General features: G+C 41.6%; 1 protein-coding gene and 1 long non-coding RNA gene across 10 annotated transcripts in view; one reads left to right on the forward strand and one right to left on the reverse strand.

Moving 5' to 3' along the window:
• Positions 1-25,870, reverse strand: part of TPK1 (thiamin pyrophosphokinase 1) — a 260,760-nt gene that overhangs the window by 99,897 nt on the left and 134,993 nt on the right. The window lies entirely within an intron of this gene.
• On the forward strand, positions 356-1,909 carry LOC307199694. Its single transcript, XR_013832134.1, has 2 exons — positions 356-413; positions 1,762-1,909. It is a non-coding gene; the product is annotated as an uncharacterized lncRNA (long non-coding RNA).

A 25,870-nucleotide genomic window follows, 5' to 3' on the forward strand; every position in this document is an offset into this window, starting at 1 on the left:
AGCTTCCGCTGGGGAAGGAAATAGACGTGACGCCAGGGAGGAAGGGGAGGCTGAGGGAGCTTTGGAGGGAAGGCTCCGAGACTGTTCCAGCGAGACCAGCGGGGAGAGCACAGGACCTCCCCTTGGGACGCCCACTCTGCGCAGAAAGCTTCCGCGCAGGGAAGCTAGGCGGCGACTTGGTGTCAAAGAACTTTTATGTTGGAGGAAATTCAGGAAACGCCCACTGACGGATTCTGCCAGTGATTGAGACAGTCACGGAGCGCTGACTGTCCAGCCAGGGGAAAGTTTTAACCAAACTACTCAGCTTGGAGCAGTTTGCGCCTTACGCACAAGCAACCCCAAACCCCATTACACTCAGCTATTATGGAATGCTTGAATCAGAGGGCACAAAAACATCATTTTCCTATAGCTTGGTGAGTTTAAGTATTTCTTTTCTTTTTTAAAAAATAAGTTATAGGTGTCAAGATTATGTTAAAATGGAGCAATACACAAGTTTGCATCTCTTAATTCAGTGCTCAAACAGTTCCTAAGCTGCTGCTAAAGAGCTGAGTAAGGAATAGTGAAGTATGTCCACCATATAAAGTCGCCTTTCAATGAGGTTTCAAGGATACAAAGTACCTATATAGCGCCATAAATTATAATAAGGACCACAGTTGTTAGATTTAGAGTTTCCTTCACCCACTACTTCAAGGTCTCTTTAAAGGCTTTGTGGCTCTATCCATATATGATTCATTTCATACTTTTACCTTGTACTGTAGTGACTGATAAGAAAATTAGGTCCTCACCAGTGAGCCCCCCTATATTATGAGTCTGAACATACCATTTAAAGCTCAGGAAAGGCTAATAAAACAAAGGATGACAGCTTTAAAAAATATAGGTCCAGAAATTCAAAAAGTAAAGCATCATCTGCCAGCAGATAAGATAACTAAATCCAGACTTGCAAATATACCATATTTACTCGAGTCTAATGTGCCATTGAATCTAATGTGCACCTCAATTTTCAAAACTTTGAAACCAAAAAGTATTTGCTGGTGAATGTAAGTGTGCAATCAAATCTAATTTTCACAACATTATTTGGCCAAAAAAGGTGAGCATTAGATTTGAGTAAATACAGAAATTATCTGTTGGGATCACAGGATATTTATTAGAATTCTCAGATTCTCAGGGTCACCTAAATTCCTTGGTAAGTTACTGAGGAATGACACAGTATTTTTCTCTTACATATAAATATGGCCTCAGTCTACTTGTTGACTGTGCATGTACATGAGTTCATGTGGGAAAATGTAATATATTCGGTAACAGTTACTGAAATAACAACTACTGCTTGTGGGAGAATTTGTGATTTGCAAGTCCACATGTTACTGATTGCCTGGCAAGCGTGACTGCCACTTCTGCCTGCTTGCAACCACACTGCTTCAGGAACATCCCAAATTCTAATGGCACATGGGAAGGGCAAATTGATATAGGTAACTCCTTATGGTGATGCTGAGGGCTCCAGGAAGAGGTGGTGCAGGCCTGGGACAGAACTGGATCATACATACATCCACACGACTGCTGCATCTCAAACGTTACATCCAGAGCAGCATGGGAGGTGACCATGCAGAAGGAACAACCAGATGGAACAACTACTGAGCTTATGCTTGTCCACATAAGGTGTCCTCTTATGGAAGAAAAGCACTGTCTTTGTAGCTGCAGAGAGAATCTATAATATATCTTTAGCTGTTTCTAAGAAATTAACCTCTAGGCTCTCAATCTCAACAGCCCATTGTCTATAACAGCTTTTCTTGAAAGAATGAAGCCAAGAGGACAGCTGGTGTTTCAGGACCAACATAAGCTGCTGGAACCAGAAGAATGACAAAGAGGTCACACTTTTACTCTCAGATTAAAAAATAAAGACTGTTTTCCCCCAGGGTCTCTCTCTCTCTCTTTTTGCTCCAGAGTACCAGACAAGTAAGCAGTTTACAGATACTGGTTTATAAATAAGTGATATAAAACCCCATCAGCACTCTTTGCTTCACTACTTTGGCACTGGTTGACATTTTTAAATCCATTTCCTTGCAGATTTGATCTGGTGTCTGTAGGCAGAATACAGTGGCATTCAGCACTCAGAAAAGCTGAACTGACATAAAACCATTTCATTGATCTTGGAAATAAGTCCACAGAAATTATTAGCCGACAAATAATTTTACTAGTCCACTTGCCCACATGTATGTTTCGTTAGTTTTTGTGACACAAAGGTGCCCCCCCAATGAAAGAAATTACACTCTGTCAATGTCAGGACCAGGTTCCGGCTTGATAACACAGTAAGCGTAGGTAATTAAAAAGGAGGATTTATTGCAAAAACAAACAGATAGCTCTGGGTGGCTCTAACAAAGCTGCCAACATTATCATTCAAAATGACCCTTCTGAAGACTCCTTCCGGTTCCTACAGAAGATATTGAACTTTTGCACCTTACAACTCTTGTTTTGCTTCCTGTCCAGCAGCCCTCCCATTTGCCAACTCTTCGGACTTATTGGATCAGCTCCAACCTTTTCCTGTTCCTCTAGACCAGAGGTTTTCAACCTGTGGGTCGCCAGATGTTGTTGGACTACAACTCCCATCATCCCTGAGCTCTGGCCTTGCTGGCTAGGGGTGATGGGAGTTGTAGTTCAACAACATCAGGGGACCCACAGGTTGAGAACCGCTGATCTAGACTGTCTCTGTGTCTGTTTGCGCCTGTTTGAGCTTCCTGAGAGCTTTGGCTGTGTTCCAGCCCGCTCTCAGTTGTTCTCTTGGAAACCAGCATTCCAATGTCCAAGGGAGTCGCACTGGGTCATGGCTGCTGTTCCGCCTGTGTCAAATCTAAACTTCTCTGTTCTGCATCCGGCTGTAAAATTCCACTAGGAGCTGGCCCATTCCTGACAGCTGAGCTGCTCTTACTGATTCCTGCTCGCCACAAGTGACCACATAAATATGTGTTTTACAAGCCGATGTTAGACATGGAGTCCAATTCAAAAACCTCCATAATATATGTTGGCACCGTTCTCCTGTTCTTCTCTCACAAAAGCCTGGGAGGATAATACTGAGGCATAATTCATGTAAACGAGTGGTTTCATGCTCAGAAGGGTAATTGTGAGCACATTTTAAAGCAGCCACCAACCAACCAACCAACCAGCCAGCCAGCCATTGCTAGGACTAAACAGGTAGTAAAGCTTATCAGTGAAAAACAACTGTTTGTCAAAAAATTTGGCACAGAGCTGTTTGATGATGATGCTTTGTGGCAGCGACAGGGAATCTGTGGTTCTCGGATGTAGCCTCACCATGCCTGGCTGTTGGCCACGCTGCCCAGGGCTGATGTGAGCTGGGTTTCTACAACTCCAGAAGGACCAGTGCCTGATTTACATACATTCAGAGCAGACTGTAGCCCAGGGCCTCATAATCTAGAGTGGCCTTGGCCTCTTGCAGTTTTCTTTTTTTTAAAGCATGCAGATTTTACTACCTAGGCTCAGTTGCTTAGTAACATTAAGCACATGACATATGAGCCTATGACTGTATAACAGTTACAAAAGTGCATATTACTGTTTAGTAAAGTTTGCGGAGGCTTTAAAGCTATTTAGAATCAAATTATAAAGTTAGGTATGAAGCAATAAGTGTTCAGATCATTGTCTATCATTATAGTGTGCATTTTGAGAACAAGTGAGTATTCTTTTATATCACTGTGAATCACAATAATATTTAATTTTGACTTTTTGTGAAAATAATAATGAGTAAGCAATATGAAAGTGGTGCTAGTAAATGAAAGTGACAAAAAGAACACAACATTTAAAGGCAACCATGTCATATTGCTTTGTACAGCATGCAGAAACAGCCCTATGTTGTTGTTGTTATTTGAGTTTATATACCGCTCTATACGGGACGTAGGTGGCGCTGTGGGTAAAACCTCAGAGCCTAGGACTTGCCGATCGTCAGGTCGGCAGTTTGAATCCCTGCGGCGAGGTGAGCTCTCGTCTTTCGGTCCCAGCTCCTGCCAACCTAGCAGTTCGAAAGCACCCCCGGGTGCAAGTAGATAAATAGGGACCGCTTACCAGCAGGAAGGTAAACGGCGTTCCGTGTGCTGCGCTGGCTCGCCAGATGCAGCTTGTCACGCTGGCCATGTGACCCGGAAGTGTCTGCGGACAGCGCTGGCTCCTGGCCTATAGAGTGAGATGAGCGCACAACCCTAGAGTCCGGCAAGACTGGCCCGTACGGGCAGGGGTACCTTTACCTTTACCTTACCGCTCTATACCTGGAGGTCTCAGGGCGATTCACAGTAAATATCACCATGTATATAATCAGAATAAAAACAACAACCCAATAACACCCCCCCCGATGTCAAATAGACCAACCAAATGCCTGGTTAAAAAGGAACATTTTTGCCTGGCGCCTAATGGTGTGTAATGAAGGCGCCAGGCTAATTTCCCTGGGGAGAGCATTCCACAGAAGGGGAGCCACTGCAGAGAAGGCCCCGTTCTCATGTTGCCACCCTCCAGACCTCTCGAGGAGGAGGCTCACGAAGGAGGGCCTCAGAAGATGATCTCCGGGTCCGGGTAGGTTCATATGGAAACAGGCGGTCCTTGAGGTATTGCAGTCCTGAGCCCTTTAAGGCTTTATTGGTCAAAACCAATTGGTCAAAACCTGGCTGCTGAATTCTGCACTACCTGAAGTTTCTGCTGAAATCATTGGGTTTGCTTTCAAATTCTTTTAGGACAGTAATGAGCTTGAACTGCTTCTTTTGGTGTAACTATCTTGTGACATGTTCCTTCAGCACTTTGTGTTAATTCTTTGGTTTTAGGTCCTGTCATTTCATTGTCACTTTCTCCAGACATTTCTGTACTTCTAGTGGTAGTTACTGACAACAGTTCTCCTTGAAGTTCTTGGGAGGTTGCGTTTTGTATGTAAGCTAGTTGTTCTTCACTCTGTGCAGACTGCTCAGTGTGGTCTACTTCATTTTCTTCAACTTGTAAACATGGACGTTATGTATCTGAGGGTGTTACTTTTCAGCCCCATGGAACCTTCAATGTGGGGTTTCGCAGGGCTCAATCCTATCCCCATGTTGTTTAATATCTACACTTCCACCTGTACATCAAAGAAGCTCACCCTGAAAAATAAAATTTCAGCCACCAAGACATGTATCAAATAATACTCAAGGAGAAGGTTCACACAACTTTTCCAAATGTGGAAACAAATTTAAGATTGTTCCTGTGTTTAATGGTAACATTAATGGTGAAAGATCATTTTCTAGACTAGAGGATAAAGAATGATCGATTGTCAACAATGTCCCAAGACCAGTTGCCTGATACAAGCATTGTCTGCATAGAAAATGATGAACGGTGATTTATTGATTTTATTGATATAATTGAGAAGTTTGCTTGAAAGAAACTGTTCTGACTTCTTATATAGTATAATGTTATAACATTGCTATGATTCCTCTGTGAATGTTCTGTGTGAATGTCTTAATTATTTCCCTACTTCTATAAACTTATTAAAGGTTATAAATTAATAAACAATCTTTTTATCAATGCTAACGTTTCAGCAATGCTCTACTTTCAATGAGTAGATAAAGAAGAGAATGATTTTTTGTTTCTCATGATCAAAGGACATTCAGTTTGGGCTTCCCAAGGTCTTCTAGCCCAGAGCTTCTGGCTGCTTTAATCTGGTCCTGCCTGAGGCGGTCGCCTTACCTTGCTTCATGGGTGGGTCAGCCCAGAATAAAGATCTACATTGGGATCTGCTGCCCTGCACCTTAAGTGGTTGCTTCACCTTGCCTCATGGCTGGGCTGGCCCTAGTCACTGGCATAAGGCACAAAACGTATGGAAACACTGTGCACCTCCTCAAACTAAGAGCTATATGAACTTGTCAAATTTGACAACTGCTCTCCCAGCCCCTCTGCTGCTGAAACTTTTAACTTCAGCAGATGCTGGTTCCTTCGCCCTTCTTCCTCCCTATCTTGAAGTGTTATTTTTCAAAGTAGTTAACTCTCTGAGACAGCGTCTGGTTTCTGGTTGACTGTGGATTTTTTACAACATATATTTACTCTGACAGTTGCAGCAGCAAAAGAGTTTTTCCACATCAGTTTCAAGGTCTCTTTCTTAACACTACATTTTCTTTCCTTAAAAGACTGTAATTATTGCATAAGCTTTCAAAATGTAAAAAAAGGACCAGAAAGATGGAACAAACCTTCTGAACAATTTATATCACTATTATTGTTATTATTAGAATTTATATACCACCCTATACCTGGAGGTCTCAGGACGGTTCACAGGAAAGATCAACATAAAAACCACTATATAACCAAAATAACAACCAAATAACACCTCCTCTCTTAGAAGAGATGCATTTATGATACCAGCAAGATTTGGGGTGGGGAGGGGGTGGTGGGGTGAAGCATTTTGCTTGGCTTGTTGGCTTGCAGCATAGAGGCTGGCTCAGGTGTGCATGCTGAGGTCCACTCCTGTGGCAATGGAGCGTTGGCAGCTACCTGACCTGGGGTCACTGGGGCTAATGCTGGGCCTGGCTCAAATGTGGTAGCCCCAGTTATTTCAGGTGAGAGATTAAATGGTGTGGGGACTGGGATGTGTAAGAGCCTGAGGATTAATGATGCACACACATGGTTAAGGAGCTGGGCAGGTGAAGAAGATGTAGGAGATGGGCAGGTGTACCCACAAGACTTAGTATGCTTGGAGAGGGGACACAATTTTATTAACTTTGGAAAACACCAAACAGTAGCACAGTAGTACAATAACTTGTTTGAAAATCTCCCATTACTGTCACCAAAGGGTTCAATTATACCCCCACCTGTGAAACGTTAACTCTAGCAGCCTTCCAATGATAGTGCATTCAAGCAACATGAAGTCTCTAATTGTAATGCTTCCTCTGAAAATTATGTTGTATGATGAAGGGCAGCAAAACAATGTAATTCTTGCAATGTAAACTTCACAGGGGGCCACATACATTCTGCTTGAAATTATGTGTTCCACTTTCTCCGTCAGTGATATGCACAAGAAAGCTCCAGGCTAGACTGAGAAATTGCCACAGGCAGGTGGTGCCAAGGGCCCAAATAAGTTCCACTGGTGCTACAGGAGGAGAATGTGGTGACCTAGTTTGGCCAGATGGCAGGATCCCAAAGGACGGGCTTTATAGGGAGCCGGCTTCCAGCAACAGGCACGCTGGTAGACCAACCCTGTGTTACAAAGCTATTTGACATGAAGGCTGGCACCATCAACCCTGCCTTCTGGGAATCCCTTGCAGATGACCACGGCGCCTGGAGACAACCAGTCAGGGTCATGTATCCACAGCAGTGACCAGAGAAGGAATGACTGCTGGGAGGAGCACAGAAAGAGGAAAAGCCATGGTGCACCTGTAGCAGCAAAACCAAGGTTCCTTCATCTGCCTCCACTCCACCAAAACATGTCCCTCCCGTATTGGTCTCGACAGGCACAGCAAGCACTGCAACTCTCTAACCATTTGACTTTATCCCTGAAGATTAACTCTTCCATTGTCTCCTGAGACAGGCTGATGCCAACCAACAGAAAATTACTCCACTGAAACAGGAGAGAAAGGAGTGCATTTGGGACCTGCTGTTGAATTGCTGTGGATAAGGTATGGGCTTGCATTCCCCTTTGAGGGCTAAGTTCATAGCTTATGGGTCCTCCTGAACTCAGCAATTTGCAGCAGTACAGGTAGAAGAAATGGAGGAGGTGAGAGATTTTACTTTCTTGGGCTCCATGATCACTGCAGATAGTGACAGCAGTCATGAAATTAAAAGACGCCTGCTTCTTGAAGAGAAAAGCAATGACAAACCTAGACAGCATCTTAAAAAGCAGAGACATCACCTTGGCAACAAAGGTCTGTACAGTTAAAGTTATGGTTTCCCCAGTAGTGATGTATGGAAGTGAGAGCTGGACCATACAGAAGGCTGATCGCCAAAGAATTGATGCTTTTGAATTATGGTGCTGGAGGAGACTCTTGAGCGTCCCATGGATTGCAAGAAGATCAAACCTATCCACTCTGAAGGAAATCAGCCCTGAGTGCTCACTGGGAGGACAAATCCTGAAGCTGAGGCTCCAATACTTTGGCCACCTCATGAGAAGAGAAGACTCCCTGGAAAAGACCCTGATGTTGGGAAAGATGGAGGGCACAAGGAGAAGGGGACGACAGAGGACGAGATGGTTGGATAGTGTTCTTGAAGCTACCAGCATGAGTCTGACCAAACTGCGGGAGGCATTGGAAGACAGGAGTGCCTGGCGTGCTCTGGTTCATGGGGTCACGAAGAGTCAGACATGACTAAACGACTAAACAACAACAAGGTATTCTTTTTACAAACTGACTAATACGCCTGCTACAACACTATACAGGACAACTGGAGCTTGTCTCAGCAATGCATGCCCAAGTAAGATCTAGATCAGACTATGGTAACGTTTTCAGTGTGGTGCTGCCTTTGAAGACGGTTCAGATACTTCAACTGATGCATAATGTTTTTGGTGGGGGCAATGCAACCAGAGCATGTGCTAGCTCTGTACCAGTCACACTGATTGCGGCATGCTGTTTAGGGAAGTTTTTAATGATTGATTTTTTTTTTAATCTCTTGTTGGAAGCTGCCCAGAATGGCAGGGGAAACCCAGCCAGAGTGGCGGAGTATAAGTAATAAATTATTATTATTATTATTATTATTATTATTATTATTATTAGGTATTTAATTACTGTTCTTTGTTAATCCATTCTTGTTATTCTTCCATGGCTCACACGAGATTTCTAAAATTCTTTCTGAAGTGCAAGTGTTCCTGGCATTAGAAATCTGGGTCTGTTAGCTTTCAGGATTTTAAAAAAATCCTAGGTTAGGTACAGAAGTCATCCAAATGTGATTCACAGCTTTAGGAAGTAGGAAACCTCTCCACTTTCTGTCAGTTATTTCCCAAGCTGTGACTAATTCCCAAAGTAATCTCTAAATCTGCTAGGAGTCATATATAAACACCAAGATGTTAGGGATCTATTGCCTACAAATCAGGACTTCCGTACCCCCTTGTATTCCTTGCTTGCAGCTCCCCTTCTCCCTTGCGTTTTCCCTTATTCTATACTTTGGATCATTGCATTGAACTCCTGCTGAATGTATGCTAGCACAGATTTTACCTTGATTCTGAAAGTGATGTCTGGATGCTTCCCAACACAGGATGGAAATCTACTCCCAGTGAAGCATGAGCATGGTTCTCCAATGCCTTTGGTCTACAGGCAGCTTTACCTGCAGCAATTGCATGTAATAGTGCCACTGTATTCTGCTCTGGTCAGACCTCACCTGGAGTACTGTGTCCAGTTCTGGGCACCACAGTTCAAGAAGGACACTGACAAACTGGAACGTGTCCAGAGGAGGGCAACCAAAATGGTCAAAGGCCTGGAAACGATGCCTTATGAGGAACGGCTAAGGGAGCTGGGCATGTTTAGCCTGGAGAAGAGGAGGTTAAGGGGTGATATGATAGCCATGTTCAAATATAGAAAAGGATGTCACATAGAGGAGGGAGAAAGGTTGTTTTCTGCTGCTCCAGAGAAGCGGACACGGAGCAATGGTTCCAAACTACAAGAAAGAAGATTCCACCTAAACATTAGGAAGAACTTCCTGACAGTAAGAGCTGTTCGACAGTGGAATTTGCTGCTAAGGAGTGTGGTGGAGTCTCCTTCTTTGGAGGTCTTTAAGCAGAGGCTTGACAACCATATGTCAGGAGTGCTCTGATGGTGTTTCCTGCTTGGCAGGGGGTTGGACTCGATGGCCCTTGTGGTCTCTTCCAACTCTATGAATCTATGATTCTAAGTCCTGTTTCTGCTAATAAAGAGTAAACTCCAAGTTTCTTGGTGTGATTTAGCGCTGTCTTGCTCCTTTCACAGCACTAGTGTGTTGGCAGAGAGGGATGCCTCATCCACTTGGAAACCAGAGTGCTTTTGTACATTAGTAGCCTTTGGTGTGACTGTTCCAGTATTGGATGGTCTGTGCGAACTGGAGTTGGGAGCCGTATCCAAAAATCCTTGAAAACCATCTGACAAAACCACTCAAAACATACCACAAAAAAATAAGTGAAAGCAGATGAAGAGCTGGTCCAGAAGCCAAGAGGACTAGAGGCCATAGTTCTGCTACATTTGCTTATTGTGGGGTTTACTGTCTTGGGTGCTTGTACTGCAACAACGAATAAAACTGAGTTACTCATTTTCAGTGTTTATATATTACCATTAAGATTTGAGATTGGGGTTTTCTGGGGGAAGTAAAATTTCTATTCAGCTTCAAACATGACATTTCATTCTGTCTTTTAGAAAATGCACATACTTCTCAAGTTCTCAAAAGTTTGGTTTTTATGTCAGCCTGCCTCCAACTGTATGTAATTCCTTCCATAGGCGCCGACTCCATGGGGCCTGAGGGGGCCCGAGCCCCCTCAAAAATTCATTTGGGGGGGCTCTGCCCCCCCAATAATTTAAGAAAATTGCACACTTAGAATTTGTCCCGGTGCGCGGACTTTCCCCTCTCTCTTCTTTTGCCCCGCGGATGGATAGGAAGGAAGGGACGAGGCTGCGCGCTCCCCAGCCCAGGCTCCTTGCGACGCTTCAAGCCCCGGCAAGCTGCACCCTCTCGGCGGCGCGCTGCAGGTGCTTCCCCAATCCCGTCCGGGCACTAAGAGCAGGAAGTCGCCCTGCCGGCTCGGAGGAGGTAGCCCAGAAACGGGGCGGGAGAGCAGGACGCCGCCCCGCGCCACCTCGCCTCAGGCGCCGCCTTCTGCGCGCACACTCGCTTGCCGCTAGAAGCCCTGCAGAAAAGGCCGTCGGGTGCAGGAGCGGCGCCTACGTCGCGCTTCCCGGAGGGGCGTGTCGCCCGGCATTGGCGCGCGTTTGGGCGGGCTGCGGAGGGCGCGAGCGCTGCGTGCGCCCCAGGAGGCCGGCGAGGGCGGGAAAGCGGGCGGCTCGCTCCTCCCGCGCGCCCGAAGGGGCTTTTTTGGCGGTTCCCCCGCTGCTACGAAGTCCTAAGCAACGAGAAGGAAAGTGCCTCATGAGCATAGCACTGGAGGGTGAGTCTCAACTTTTCTGGATGAGCACTCAATGTGTTGCAGATATTAAGCATAAGAAATGCTCCTCATTGTCCACACCCATAAAAATATTCAAACTTTTACTGGCAGAACTCATTGAAATAAAGCAGAAAACATCAAATGAAACGGGTCCCAAATATTCATACAATGTCCAACATAGGCTTAGCATCTTACAAAATATGAAAATGATCCAAGCTGATCTGAAAGCAAAGGTCTCTCTCTCTCTCTCTCTCTCCCCACAGCCTGCATACCAGTCTCCAGACTGTTTACTCTCCCTTCAGGAGAGTTTCTTTTACACATTCATTGAGTTTGGGAGAAAAGACACTTCAAAATGGGAGATTTTGCAACCCAGTAAAAATTATTAGTTATATTATGCTGCGGGCACACTTAGAATTTGTCCCGGTGCGCGAACCTTCGTGTAAAGTCTGGCGGGCCAGCGCTGCGGCCGCGGCGACATCAAAAGGACTGGAGCAGAAGCGCCTGGAATCCTCCACCTCGCGTCGCCTTGATGCTTCGAGACATTACGACGCTGCGGCTATATAAAGCCCACGCCCTGCTGGCGCAGTCATTCAGTGTGGATAGTTTTGTTCAGTACATGCTGCAGACGTGTTTAGCGTTCCGACTTTAGTGTTTAGTGGACTCTTTTATATGACTATATTTTATTCGTTTACTTTAGTCTCTTAGTGTATTGTGAATTAAGTTTGCAATGGATAAATTTGTTACCAAAAAGGCGTGCTTGGAAGTTGATGATACTGCAAGTCAACCTCCGACAATAATTGTGTCGTCAATTGCTTCGTTGTCTTCAGGCGAGAACCGTTCACAGCTGAAACCTGGACAATCCGGTAAGGGAAGATCATTTCAGAAGTCTTGGTTGATCAAATATACATGGCTAGAATATGAAGCATGTACCGAAAAAGTTTTTTGCAAAACCTGCAAAGAGGCAGATGCTAAAAATCTATTACAATTTTCTTCAAAAAAAGAAGATGCATTTATTTCCGTAGGGTTTTCTAACTGGAAAAAGGCTTTGGAAAAATTCCGTCTTCATGAAAATACGTTTACGCATAAAGAAGGTGTTCTGAAACTAAATTCCATCACTAACCGAAGTGTGGCCTCCCAATTGAATGAACAGTTAGATAGTGATATGAAGAAAGGCCGTTTAGCTCTTGAGACAATTTTTACTACCGTGCAATTTTTATGCCGACAAGGACTAGCAATTAGAGGGCACGAAGATGTAAACTCAAATTTTTTTCAATTGTTGGAACTCCGAAAGAATGACGTACCTGAGTTAAAAGATTGGTTAGGGCGTTCGGGGTATAAGTGGACGTCCCACAATATTCAAAACGAGATCATTGATCTACTAGGAAAGTCTGTGTTGAGAAAAGTATTGGCTTCAATCAAGAAGACTGAACATTTTTCTATTATGGTTGACGAAACAAGTGATTCTTCGATTCACGAACAAGTGTCATTTTGTTTTCGTACTGTCAATGATTCCTTAATTATCAACGAAGTCTTTATTGGCTTATACGAGACCCCCAACACTGAATCACAAACTCTGTTTAGTATTTTAAAAGACGTATTTGCTCGTCTTGATTTGTCAATGGATAACTTAAGAGGACAGTGCTATGATGGTGCCTCGAATATGAGAGGCAAGTTCAAAGGACTAAAAAAGTTAGTTTTGGATATACAACCAAAAGCACGTTATGTGCACTGCACTGCTCACAGTTTAAACTTGACAGTTGTAGACAGTCTCCGCCATCTTACGTCTATGAGGGATATTATGGCCTTAGCCAAGGACTTAATAAACACCGTAAGGGAATCCAACAAAAGGATGGGACTTTTCAGAAGCATACGCTGTGAGAGCGCCAACGACCAAGCTGGTCTACGACCCCTTTGCCCGACTCGATGGACTATGTGAGCTTCTAGTATCTTGAGAATATTGAAAAACTTTGAAGAACTTCTAGAGTTTTTTGAAACTTTTTCTGCAGAGGACAAAACAGAGGCAGGTTACAAATGTGCAGGCTACCTTGAGTCGATGTTACAATTCAAAACTTATTTCTTTTTACGTCTTTATTGCCATGCAATGAACCCAGTAGAGGATGTCAATGAAGAAATTCAATGCCCTCATCTAAGTGTTGCTGATCTGGAAAAAATATATGAGGGCTTGATTTGTATATTGAATGGAAGGCGTGATAGTTTTGAACATTTTTGGGAATTGTGTTTAAAAGAAAAACCTTCACAAGTTGATGATCCTTCGCTTCCTCGGAATCGACGTATACCAAAGAAGTATGAAAACAACGAAGCCAGCTCACTGCACACTTTCAAAACCCCAAAGGAATACTACAAAGCTATTTACATTGAAGTTTGTGAAACGGTGCAATCTTGCATTACTGAGCGGTTTGCATCAACTGGATTCACACAGGTCATTGCAGTTGAACAAGAGTGCTTGCTTTTAGTAAACAGAGGTGAAACAAATTTTGAAAAATCAACTGAGTTTTTCAAAAATGACCTAGACATTGAGAGACTGCGCTTACACTTGAATATGTTAGCCGATATCGCTAATAAAAAACAACTGGTCTTAAAAAACATGCGTGATGTGAGAAAGTACATTACACAAGAGCCTGCAGTTGGAGAAATGTTATGTGAAGTAGTGAAGTGCATTAAGCTTCTCCAAGTAGTTCCAATCATGACAGCAACAGCAGAACGGTCATTTAGCGCCCTTAGACGTCTGAAGTCATATCTCCGATCAACAATGGGACAGAAGCGATTGAACAACTTGGCTGTTCTTCAAGCCCATCAAGATGTTTTGGATGAATTGGATATCCGACCAGTCATCAACGACTTCATATTCAGTAATCCAGTCAGACGGTCGACATTTGCACCTTTCTAAAGACACTCTAGCCCTAATAATGGTATTTAGAGCAATATTAAAAATCTTTATAAAATAGAGAATTAAATACATACAGAATGTTAAATTTTCAGTTTCGAAATATTAGTACTAGTTTAGTACTGTATTTCTATATTACTATAGTACTGTATTAGTTATTTTCAAATACTTAAATATTTTTAGGGTGTAAGACCCAATTAAAGCCCGTTATTTACATACAGTATTACAGTATTTACATACAGTATTAGGCATACTGTATTAACTTTATTAACTGTATTAAAGCATTAACTTTGAGATATTATTTTTATTTAATGAACCCTTAGCCTTATTCAAAGTAAGCTTAAATTAGCTATTTCACTTATTAATCAAAGTGCTATTACTGTGCGACAGCAATATTTTATGTTTTATTCTTTTAATGATAGTTTAGGATTTATTTAAATATCATTTCAGTCTTTTCAGAGCTATATATTCACTGCTCTGTAATAGTCTATAAGCATAATTGTTACTGTAAATTAAATTAGCTTTTTACGAAAATACCGTGCGTGTTTATGTTTTGTTTCTTTTTTCAAAGCCAAAAAGTGTTTCAGGCTTGTCGAGTTTCCTGGAGTGTGGAGTTATAGAGAGTCGAGTTTTCGGGGTTCTAATGTTGATCATATGACTCTAAAATACTTTTAAAAAACTTTAAAACTCACTAATTTTCATCTAAAATTTAGAAAACTTCCCGGGGCAGAACCCCGGTATGGCCCCCCCCAATATTTTTTATAAGTCAGCGCCCCTGATTCCTTCCTCATTTTAAAACTTTAAAGATTTTGACCATTTCAGCATTGGGTATGTCTTCCTAGCTCTTACACCTGTGCCATTGGCCCATTAAAGATTTGCAAGCCTAGTTTTCCCTTTCAGCGGCCTCAGAATGGTCATGAAACTTTGGGAAACAATGCTTCTTGACAGTTTATAGGTGCTTTCTAGTAAAACACCATCTCATTTAATACACTACATTTTTAAACCTCCCAATGAATATTTATCTGACCAAATGTAAACATCTCTATCTACTTAAATGCATACAGTGTTGGCAGCAAAATCAGTGACCGTCCCGGGTGGCAAAAGCCCTAGCTATTCCACTGCCTGGCTGGATCAGACCAAAGAGCCCATCTAGCAGCATCCTGTTGTCACAGCATCCCGTCAGATGCCTGTGAGAAGCTTGCAAGCAAGACCTGTGTGTGACAGCACTCTCCTTGCCTGTTCCTAAATGAGAAAATACAGTTTCCCTGATCATCAAAAACTGGTTTGGGTTTTGCAAGGTGTTCAGATAATATTTCTGTAGCAAGCTGATGTAAATTGTACACTTACACATTCATCAACACAAACTGAACACTGTTGAAATATATAGAGACCAACTTAAGTTTGTTCTTGGTATAAGCTTTCGTGTGCATGCACACTTCTTCATGAACACTGTTGTAATTAGTAGAACATAGCCAAAAATCACTCATTGAGTGCTTTTTTGAATATGAGTTCTGAAATATTCTGCTCTTTGGGATCAACATTGGGATCAACACTGGCTGCCTGAAATTTAACTAGTTTTCACTCAACTCCATGGAACAAACCAATTTGCATCCCAGGTCTTGAGCACCTTGCATGGCTGTCTTTTTGTATTTGAAGAGGCTAGTCATGAACTAATTCCATTCAGTTTGCCTTTTCAGATTAGGCTGTCACTGGTTAAAGCACTTCATGTATCTAATTTGCTTTCATTGTAATGCATTTCAACTTTTTCTGTACATCCTGTATCTCAAACCGACAGGGAAAAATGTATTTTTAAAAGAAGACATGCAGCATGAAAGCTCTCTGTGCAAAAGAGACTTGGTTGAAGCTGCAATCCTGTGTATGCTTACCTAGGAGTAAGGCCTGTTGAATACAGTGGGAGTTCCTTTTGAGTAAACATGCTTAGAATTGCCCAGTGTATATAGTTAATCCTTTTGGCCTCTTTTGCCTCAGGCTGTGCCTGATCTGCACAAACAGGAAGTAAGTTGCAATAGTAAACAGTTGTAAAACTTTTCCTTGATTTTCCTTGATTATACAACTAGAAACAGCAGGTGATTACATGACTGAATGCTTCTCCATATTAAAAGTTTGTGTGTGTGTGTGCCGCCCCCCCTCCACACTGCACGTGGCAGAACAGATGTCACAGCGAAGGGTTCTCAGAATTCTCCTTGATTTTTTTTATGGAGCAGCATCCAGTCATGTAACCCGAACTCTTCTTCCTGCAAAGAGATATGCTGTCACCAAACAAATTTACCCTTCACCTCATGGTTGTGAGAACTAAGCCTACTCATTAGAGGAAGAAGACAAATTTCCAATCACAAAAGTCCTAAATTCATCACATCAGCAAGAAATGTTGAACAAGTGTCACATGGCCTATATAATATATTATTTCTAAGCATACATGTACATAGAAAAGGCATTGTTTTCAGCATAAAAATACATAGAAGAGTTAAACCCAATGGCATTTTCAGAAATAATGTTGATTGTTCCAGTAGACCTTACTCTACAGTTCTAGATTTACCTTTGAGCTTGTGAAAATCACCTTTCATTAAGCTACCATTTAGTTGCTGCTGGGAATTGTAGCATGTCAATAGATGCCTCCTGTCTCCATTTTATCATTCCAAGCATGGATTCAGCTTCATTAAGATATGAAATAAACCTGTTGTCAATTGGACCTTTCATTCCGCAAACAAGATAACTTATAGTTTTTCCATTGATGGTAGTCTTTCCCCATTGAACTCAGTGGAACTTTGTAAGTGCAAAGGCAGATACAGTGGTTTGAGGTTGCTGTCCTGTACACACCTTTCTGGGAGTAAATTTCATTAAACTCAATAGGAATTACTTCTGAGTCAATGTGCATAGGATTCCATTGTTACAGCTCTATACAGGCTGCTGCTTTAGAAGAAAATTCTTTGCTTTTCTATAATGCTAGTACAATAAACCTGTAACTTTTGCTTACATGATCACAGCTTTGAGTGTGTGCATGTGGAGGGCAGTAAATAAAGGGGGAACTGGGGAAACCCACTGTTCCCTGCTCTCTGTTTATTTATTACACCCTTGCACCCACCTGATTTTCCTTGCTTAACTAGGCTTTGGGAAGGTGACACAAGGGCTCTAGCAGCATCCCAGAGCCCTCATGCCTCTTTCCAAGACCCTGGTAAGCAGCCCTCCACCTTGGGGGCATTTCTGGGGGTTCCTGACTTTGCACAATTTTGCATTTGCACATGGACCCCCCAGAACCATACTGTCACAAAAACTACATTCCCACTGTAGTCTAAGGAGCCTGTCTGACTGTAGAATTTATCCTCATGTTAGTCCGCAAACCCCAAAATCTGGGACCCCCTCCAAAACAGTGCCAAAATCTGGCAACAGTTTTGCAGCATTTTGCAGCAAAAATCCTGTGTTTTGAAGCACCCAATCAACTGAGCAATTGCTACGCAAAGCTAGGGTCATAGCTATCACCCCAAAACCCAGTGTTGACCAATTCACTGCAAAACAGTGCCAAAGTGTGGCAACAGTTTTGTAGCATTTTGCAATAAAACCCCACATTTTGCAGCACCCCGCCAACTGAGCAGATGCTCCGTAACTTCAGAAGCATAATGTGTGATGAGTGAATGGAAACAGAACAGTCTGGGGAATGTATCTGCAGATTCCACATTTTAACAGCTTTAATGAATTGTAATGTGTAGTAAATGTGAGTCTTTGGAAAGTTAGCAATTTAATAGTTGTATGGTTTCCTTTTAGGAGTTATTCAGATTTTAAAGGCAGCAGAATTTACACATTGTCATCTTTACAGTGATAAAAGGAATTCAATATATTCCCTGAAGCTCTCCAGGATATGTCTTGGTGGCAGTGTGGAACCAGGGATCCAGAAAGCTCTTCATGGAAGGTGACCTGTAGGATTTGAATTATGTCAAGAAAAATGGGGGTGGTGTATTGCCAAGATTGTGAGTTGCAATTGCTCAGTTGGTGGGGTGCTTCAAGATGTAGATTTTTTTTCTGGAAAACAGTTGACACACTTTGGCACTGTTGTTGAGTGAATCAATGTGAATTGGGGTGATAGCAGTTGCTCAGTTGGTGGGGTGCTGCAAAATGCTACAAAACAACTGCAAAACTTTGGCACAGGCTTGGAGGAGATTCCAAATTATGGGGTTCATAGTTAATTTGCCTCCTTGGCTCCACTAATGTTAACAGATATTACTAGTTTCATTACTGTAACAGTTAATAGCTACAATATGCAGTGCAGGTATGATTCATTTTGAAATAAGAATATTAGTGAAGAGGCTGCAAAGGAAAAGATACCTGCAACAACAGCAACAGCAGAAGCCTCTTCCAAAAGAAACCCCCAAATTAGGGTGTGAACATAAGAGCATGTTCCTGTTCACTTTTACCTCTCATTTCATTTTATAGGCAGCCCTAGAAAAATTGAAAACCCTTAAAAAAAAACCAAAAACAAGCCCATGAGCTGATGAGATTCTAAAGTTATTTGTGGTTTAGTTTTTTACTCAATAAATATTTGCAGTATTTATCTGGTGGATTTTTAGTAGGGGTGCCATATTTTAAAAAGTGAAAATCTGAACACAATCCGTATTTTCCTGGCCATTTAAGCTATTTTCCGCCTGGACGTCTGAATCCCAGCTGTGTCATGGCAACCCTCCGTTCGACAACCGAGCTTCCACTGTATATGGGTTTGTTCTTTATTTTATTTTAATGTACCTGTCTATTAGAAATATTTAAGTTGTGCGCATTATTTTCATGTCTGAACATCTGTTTGCTTGTGAGTCAGGCTTTGACCTTCCTTCCCAGGAGATATGCCTTCATGTTTTAAGATGCAAAAGTTTGTTTGTTTGTTTCGTTTCCGTAAAATGTATACGCCACTTGATTGTAGTTAAAAACCACAAAGTGTTTAGATGTATATTTAATATTTTACGTATTTCATAGAATCATAGACTTGTAGAGATAAAAAGTACCCCAAGGGTTCTCTAGTCCAACTCCTGCAATGCAGGAATCCCAAACATGGTAGGTGGCCATCCAACATCTGCTTAAAAACCTGCAAGGAAGGAGAGCTCACCACCTCTCATGGGAGTCTGTTCTCCTTAACATTTAACATGTTCTTACATTTTGATTTTCATCATGACCAATCCTCGTCAGTGAGTTTTTATGGATGGTGGGGCAGGTTATACCAGCCCCAAGACGACACAAGTCTGTATATGGATCTTTGCACACAGAGGTGCTACAGATGTGCAAAAAGCAATACAGAAAAAAATGGAGACAATGAGGACAATGCAGAAAATTAATGTAATGAAAACTGACAAAAAGGGCTGGTGCAAGTACATCCAGAGTGTGCTTTCCTGTTGAAATGAACCAGGACACCTCAGGGCAGTATTGCTCTCGCACAGCTCCCATTCACTGCATTTTGGCATACACAGGGTAATTTTTTTAGTGACTCCTTTGTTGCTGATTGCTGATGCCTTACTGTGCTGTCTCCAGCTATGGCTGCAGCTGCAAACAAAAAACGACAACCTCGTAGATAATTGTTGTTAAAATTGGAGTAGTATGGTAACATAAGCTAGGATGTGTCGTATTAGATCTATTATTTTGAAGAATTCTACTGCTTGAGTCTTTGATTTTAAAAAACGAAAAAGAAAAGAAACATCTTTGCAAGAGGAGCAGGGATTAGCAAAAAGTGAAGATTAAAGGCACAGTTAAAATGAGCAAATAGCTCAGAATTCAAAGGAGACAAAGTGGGTGGTAAATGAGGGAAATGTGTAGGAGTGTCAGAGTCATGGGAAGGAAGATGGACCACTTCATTAAATCCAGAGCATCCTACTTGGCTCAGATCACCAGGTGGTCACCTAATGCAAGTACACCCAGACCACAACTGCTGTTAGGGAAATGTGCAAACAAGGGCTAAATCTCCCCTGCCTGTGCAGAATTGTAGAAATTCAGGATTAAAGGGAACAGGTATGGGTCATCCAGATGTGCTCCTGTTGCAAGAGATGATGACAATACGTGATTTATGCATTTAACTTTTTATTTCTTTATATATTTCTTTATATAAACAAATCTAGATAACAGGACTCAAGGTGGCTTTTATTTATTTACAACGTTTGTATTATGCCCTTCCTTTACCGACTGCATTCAGGTTTCTTAGTTTTGGCATTATTGGGGATTCTTGTGAGGGAATTTCTGACTTTTCCCTGGTTTAGGTTATTTTGGGCGCAGACCTTTCGGGGCTGTCTGCTGCTCAGGCCCACTGGTTTACAAAAAAGAAGGCAAATAATAAATGTAAATAAAACAGAATCACATTAATTGTGTCTCAGCTGGATCCAGAGTGCTGTTCTTTCATGGCTTTTTGTTTCTTTGGGCTATTAGAGAAAATGATCAGTACAGAAGCACAGCCTTTTGCGTTGTGGATGCTTCCCAAGGCAGGCTGGTAAAACACACAATTCCCTTGTTAAATGCAGCTAAGTCTAACTTCCAGACATCACAGACAAGGAATTCTTAGTAAGACATCATAAACTCTTCAGAAGGGCATGTCACAGGTCTTGCCCGCTTGCTGTGGTGTTTGTTGCAGGTTTATGTATGATATTTACAGAGTTTAGAGATTTCACTGAAGTATAGAATTGATAGTCCTGATTATATGCTTAGGTTGGTAGCAGTTAGAGCTTTCCTATTAGTCCTTTTGGGTACTACTTCAATAGAGTTCACTTTGAAATAATTTTGTATTTACTTCTATATGATTGATTGATTGATTGATCTGAGTTTGTGATCATTGGGTATATTGGGGAAATGAATTAATTTATAATTATAAATTCAAATTTCATCTTTTAAATTAATTAATTGTGTTGATTGGTGGGTGCATTGGGGAATTCAGTGGATTTATATTTATGAATAAATACAGTTCTGTTTAATACCTTTTGGAATTAATTCATTGGGTTATTGATTGGTAGGTACATTGGGAAAATAAATGATTTGTGCTGCCTCCTTTGATTCTGGCACATTTGCGAATTTGTTTAAAAGTGTTACCAAGTTCATAATAGTTTTTTGTCATAGTGGCTTCTCAGTTAACGGAACCTAAAATTGCAACAATTATCAAGGGGAGGGGGTGTCCATGATTTTTTCTGTGGTTATAAGGGGGTCCTCATACTCATAAAGGTTGGCAACAACTGGTCTAACAACTGGTCACAGAATTCTTGTGAGAGTAAAACAGATGCTTCCCCCCATATATGCTATGATACAAATGATAAATAAATAATAAATATTTCTAATGGTTTGATTAAAAAACCAATGGTTGTCATAAGCCAAGCCACACCAGTTCCACATATGATGTCAAAACAAGGTACAATTTACTGAAGGGGCTGTGCGATATCTTCTCCAAAGGACAACATGAAATTGTCAGGTAGTTCTTAATTCTTGAAACTTTGTTCACTTTTAAGTAATTAGAGAGATAGAAAGACTAATGCAGCCTCACTGTCAAATTTTGGGATGAAAGTTGGCAGTGAGGAAGAAAAACATGACTCAGAAACTGAATGGATAGGCTTTGCTGTAAATAAATATCAGCATCATCCCACCATTTAATTTTTGTAGGGATGTTTTAGCATATAAAATAATGTGCCATTTCAGGTTAATTTCTGCCCTGCAGAACTTCATGAAACATTCTAATGTTGACTAATAACAGCAATTTGTCATGTGAACCTATCAAAATAATTGGCTGTGCTTCATCGGCAATGGCTGATCAGTCTGCGTAGCAATACCTTCTGTCACCAAGATGATATACAGTAAGTGCACAGATGTTATTTACGGTATCTCACTAATTCTTCTTGTATTATGGGCTGTATTTCTTCTTGTGCACAATCAGCCTGCCATTTTTAAAATGAGCCCTGCACAAGATCTTCAAATCATTTCCAAATTTATGGGAATAAGTGGGTACTTGAACGATGCTTTAGATGCTTTAAATCATGTTTCCTTTTGAAGTGTGTGGGAATTAGCAAAGTTTTTAATAATGTTGGATTGAGTGATAGGGACAAAAGACCCTTCTGAAATGTAGGTAGTTCCTATTCTAATTATAAAAGCTTCTTAACAGAATGCACAGAAACACACAGTTGCAGCAATGTCTGGCAAATTATTGAACCCGAAGGCTGGAGCCAACTTGTATGCTTTATTGATACAGAATTAACATCCTTTGTACGGTGTAGATGAGAGTTTTGCAAGCACTAGAGTGTGCAAGCAATACTATTCTATTCCAACAGTGAGTTTCCTGATGAAAGTCCTTGCCTAGTTTGCACTTGTATTGGAATGAGATTTTGGAATCTTGAGGTGATTAAATGGATTTAAAATAGCAGATGGGGGGATTCCCCTTTTGAATGCTTCCCTGCATTTTAAAAAAATCCCAGCAATTAAAATACAAACAACACAGCAGGGTGGGGGTGAAGTTTCCATCCAGGAAAGGGGACAAAGAGGAATGGCCAGACGATGTCGCTTACTTCTCCCTAACAATGGTTATGCCTTGTGTCCTGGAACTCAACTAAGGGAAACCAGAAAACATCCATAGAAGTATTAATGACAGGACAATCTGGTTTGGCTATGGTTTGAACTGTTTCAAGAATAGCTTCAAAAATAGTCCCACTCTAAAAGGAGGAATTATGCATCTGACCACCTTGGTGGAGAGAAGGACAGATAACAGGAGTTTTACCAGTGAATGTCATTTTTTCCATTTTTCTTCTTTTAAAACAGGAATGAAAAATGTCCATATTTCGCAGTCCATTTTACTCTCCAGACCAGGGGTCAGCAAACTTTTTCAGCAGGGGACTGGTCCACTGTCCCTCAGACCTTGTGGGGGGCCAGACTATATGGGGGGGGGGGAGAGAATGAATTCCTTTGCCCCACAAATAACCCAGAGATGCATTTTAATAAAAGCACACATTCTACTCATGTAAAAACACCAGGCAGACCCCACAAATAACCCAGAGGTGCACTTTAAATGAAAGGACACATTCTACTCATCTACTGATTCCTGGACCGTCCGTGGGCCAGCCGGATTTAGAAGGCGATTTGGCCGGATTTGGCCCCTGGGCCTTAGTTTCCCTACCCATGCTCCTGACAGTGATCTGGGTAATGGGAGGTGTACTTTTTAATACAACCAATGAACTTCTTATAGTTTCTATAATAAAGTTGACAATGTCTAGGATAAAGGTGACTCCGTTATTAGAGTGTCTCCACCCCCATTGTTCTACCCGGACACTGAGGTCCAGCTCTGAGGGCCTTCTGGCGGTTCCCTCACTGCGAGAAGCAAAGTTACAGGGAACCAGGCAGAGGGCCTTCTCGGTAGTGGCGCCCGCCCTCTGGAACTCCCTCCCATCAGATGTCAAGGAAATAAACAACTATCTGACTCTTAGAAGACATCTGACAACAGCGCTGTTTAGGGAAGTTTTTAATGTTTAATGCTGCATTGTGTTTTTAATATTCAGTTGGAAGCCACCCAGAGTGGATGGGGAAACTGAGCCAGATGGGCAGGGTATAAATAATAGATGATGATGATGATGAAGATGATGATGTCAGGTATGCCAAGGCCTTCTGAGAGAGATGTGACATTAAAACATGGAATAGGTCAATTTCCTACTGCTTTTGAGAACTTTTTTATAAGGAGACTATAGGAAAACTTTTACCAAAATGGGGAAACATTTGATTAAAATTTGGTGGGTTTACTGGGTGCTCTCTGTGGCGCAATGGGCCAGTCCATCTGGCTGTTAACCAGAAGTTTGGTGGTTCAAGCCCACCAGGGGATGGCTGTCGGCAGGATTCCTGCACTGCAGAGGAGTTGGACTAGATGATCTTTGGGTTCCCTTCCAACTCTGATTCTGTGATTCTACTAGAGACTAGCTATGACCCATCGACTCCCTCTTTAAAGCAGAGTTGGTTCTATTAGGAGAAGTGCACAGATCTTTTGGGGAACATAAATCATGTACAATTCTTTTTTTAATTTCCTTTTCATTCTCATCTACCAACCAAATCTTGTATGTGGTTTGAAAGAAATGCTCAGTTTTTATTATTATTATCATTATTGCTCCTCGGGAGGTCCATTAAAATAGGATATATCATTTTCCATTTGATTAGATTACATTTAGCTAGCAATTTCGATAGCTAGCTGTCACATTCAAAATACTGTCAAACTCTTATCTTCTTTTATTGTTGCACTTCTGTTATTACAACAATAAGATTAGGGAAGATCAAAATATAGAAGCAGAATGTAATTGGTATCAAGCAGAATATTCTGTAATGTCATAGAATGGAGATTGATGGGTATGCAAACATAAAATGTTAATATCTTCAATTTATTGGGACGTTTGCTAGAAATTGTAACAGGTAAAAACTAAGCCTTTCTAAGTCCTTTGGTGAAACTCAGCTTTGGCCACGTTATGCCAATTTTTGGTTTATGGCTGCCCCGAAATGTTTCCATCAAAAAGTGAAGAGTTTGTTTTCTCTTTAAGTTGCTAGAAGCCCTTCTCAATGTAAAAAAAGGTAAAGAACCCTGGACAGTTAGGTCCAGTCAAAGGCAACTAACTATGGGGTTGCAGCAGTCATCTTGCTTTTCAGGCTGAGGGAGCCAATGTTTGTCCACAGACAGCTTTCTGGGTCATATGGCCAGCAGGACTAAACCACTTCTGGCGCAACAGTGACAAGTGCCAGAACACACGGAAACGCCGTTTACCTTCCCGCCGGAGCGGTACCTATTTATCTACTTGCACTGGCGTGCTTTCGAACTGCTAGGTTGGCAGGACCTGGGACTGAACAATGGGAGCTCACCCCAATTGCGTGGATTTGAACCGCTGACCTTCGGATTGGCAAGCCCAAGAGTCTCAGTGGTTTAGACACCTTTCTCAACACTAGTAATGTACAGTGGAGCTTGCTTTGTTTTTCTTTGTTAGAAAATAACTTGAAGCATCCCAGTTCTTTAGAAAAATCAATGGTGGCACCTTGTTTTAAGACAAGCAGGTCTAGTCCTAGTCAAGCTCCTGAATGGGACACCAGTGGGAGCCCCAAGTAAGAACAGTATGTGAATATTTTTAAAAAGTTCAACAGTATGATAATCTGTCTTTCTGAACACATTATATTCTTTCAAGAACCTTGTGAGGCATGTTACATGGTGAGAGCCGGTGCCTTAGAAAGCCCTTTTATGCCATGTTAGACAATTTGTCTAACTGACCTAGTGTTGTCTTCTCTGAATAGCAGTGGCATTCCTAAGTTTGGAGGAGAGGTCTTTCACATCACCTACTGGATCCTTTTAACTGCTTCATGGCTGAGTGGACATTTGAACCAAAGTCCCAGTCCAATCCACCATTCACCTCGAGCAGCAACACTGACTTTCATGCCAGCAACAGAATAAATTAAAATAGTGTATCAAAAGACAAGACTCATGTATGTGGTGGCACCTACACTTCATTGTTGTTGTTTTTAAAAAAATTCCCTGCATATTGAAATTAGACTCTTTTAAATTAACTTTTTAATTACTGCTTATGTGTCTTGATTTCATAATGTGTGGCTAAGTTAATAAGATGAAAAATTGTGAAAGAATGGAAGTCCACTTATGGTGATGTTTCCCTGAAAAGTTTGTTCAAAAATATTCAGGAGCCAGAATCTAGCACGAAAAAAGTATTACAATTAATTCAAGAGTTTGGTCGGGTAGCGGGATTTAAGTTAGATAAGCAGAAAACTAAGGTATTGGGGGAAAATTTGACAGTTACAGAGTCAGAACGGTTTCAGAAAGAGACAGAGTTGAACGTGGTTAAAAAAGTAAAATACCTAGGGGTAAATATAACAGCAAAAAATCTGAGTTTACAATATTTTTGTAAATAGTCCTTAAATTTCTTCCA

The sequence above is a fragment of the Podarcis cretensis genome (genome assembly GCF_951804945.1).
Source record: "Podarcis cretensis genome assembly, chromosome: 12".
NCBI classification, from domain to species: Eukaryota; Metazoa; Chordata; class Lepidosauria; order Squamata; family Lacertidae; genus Podarcis; species Podarcis cretensis.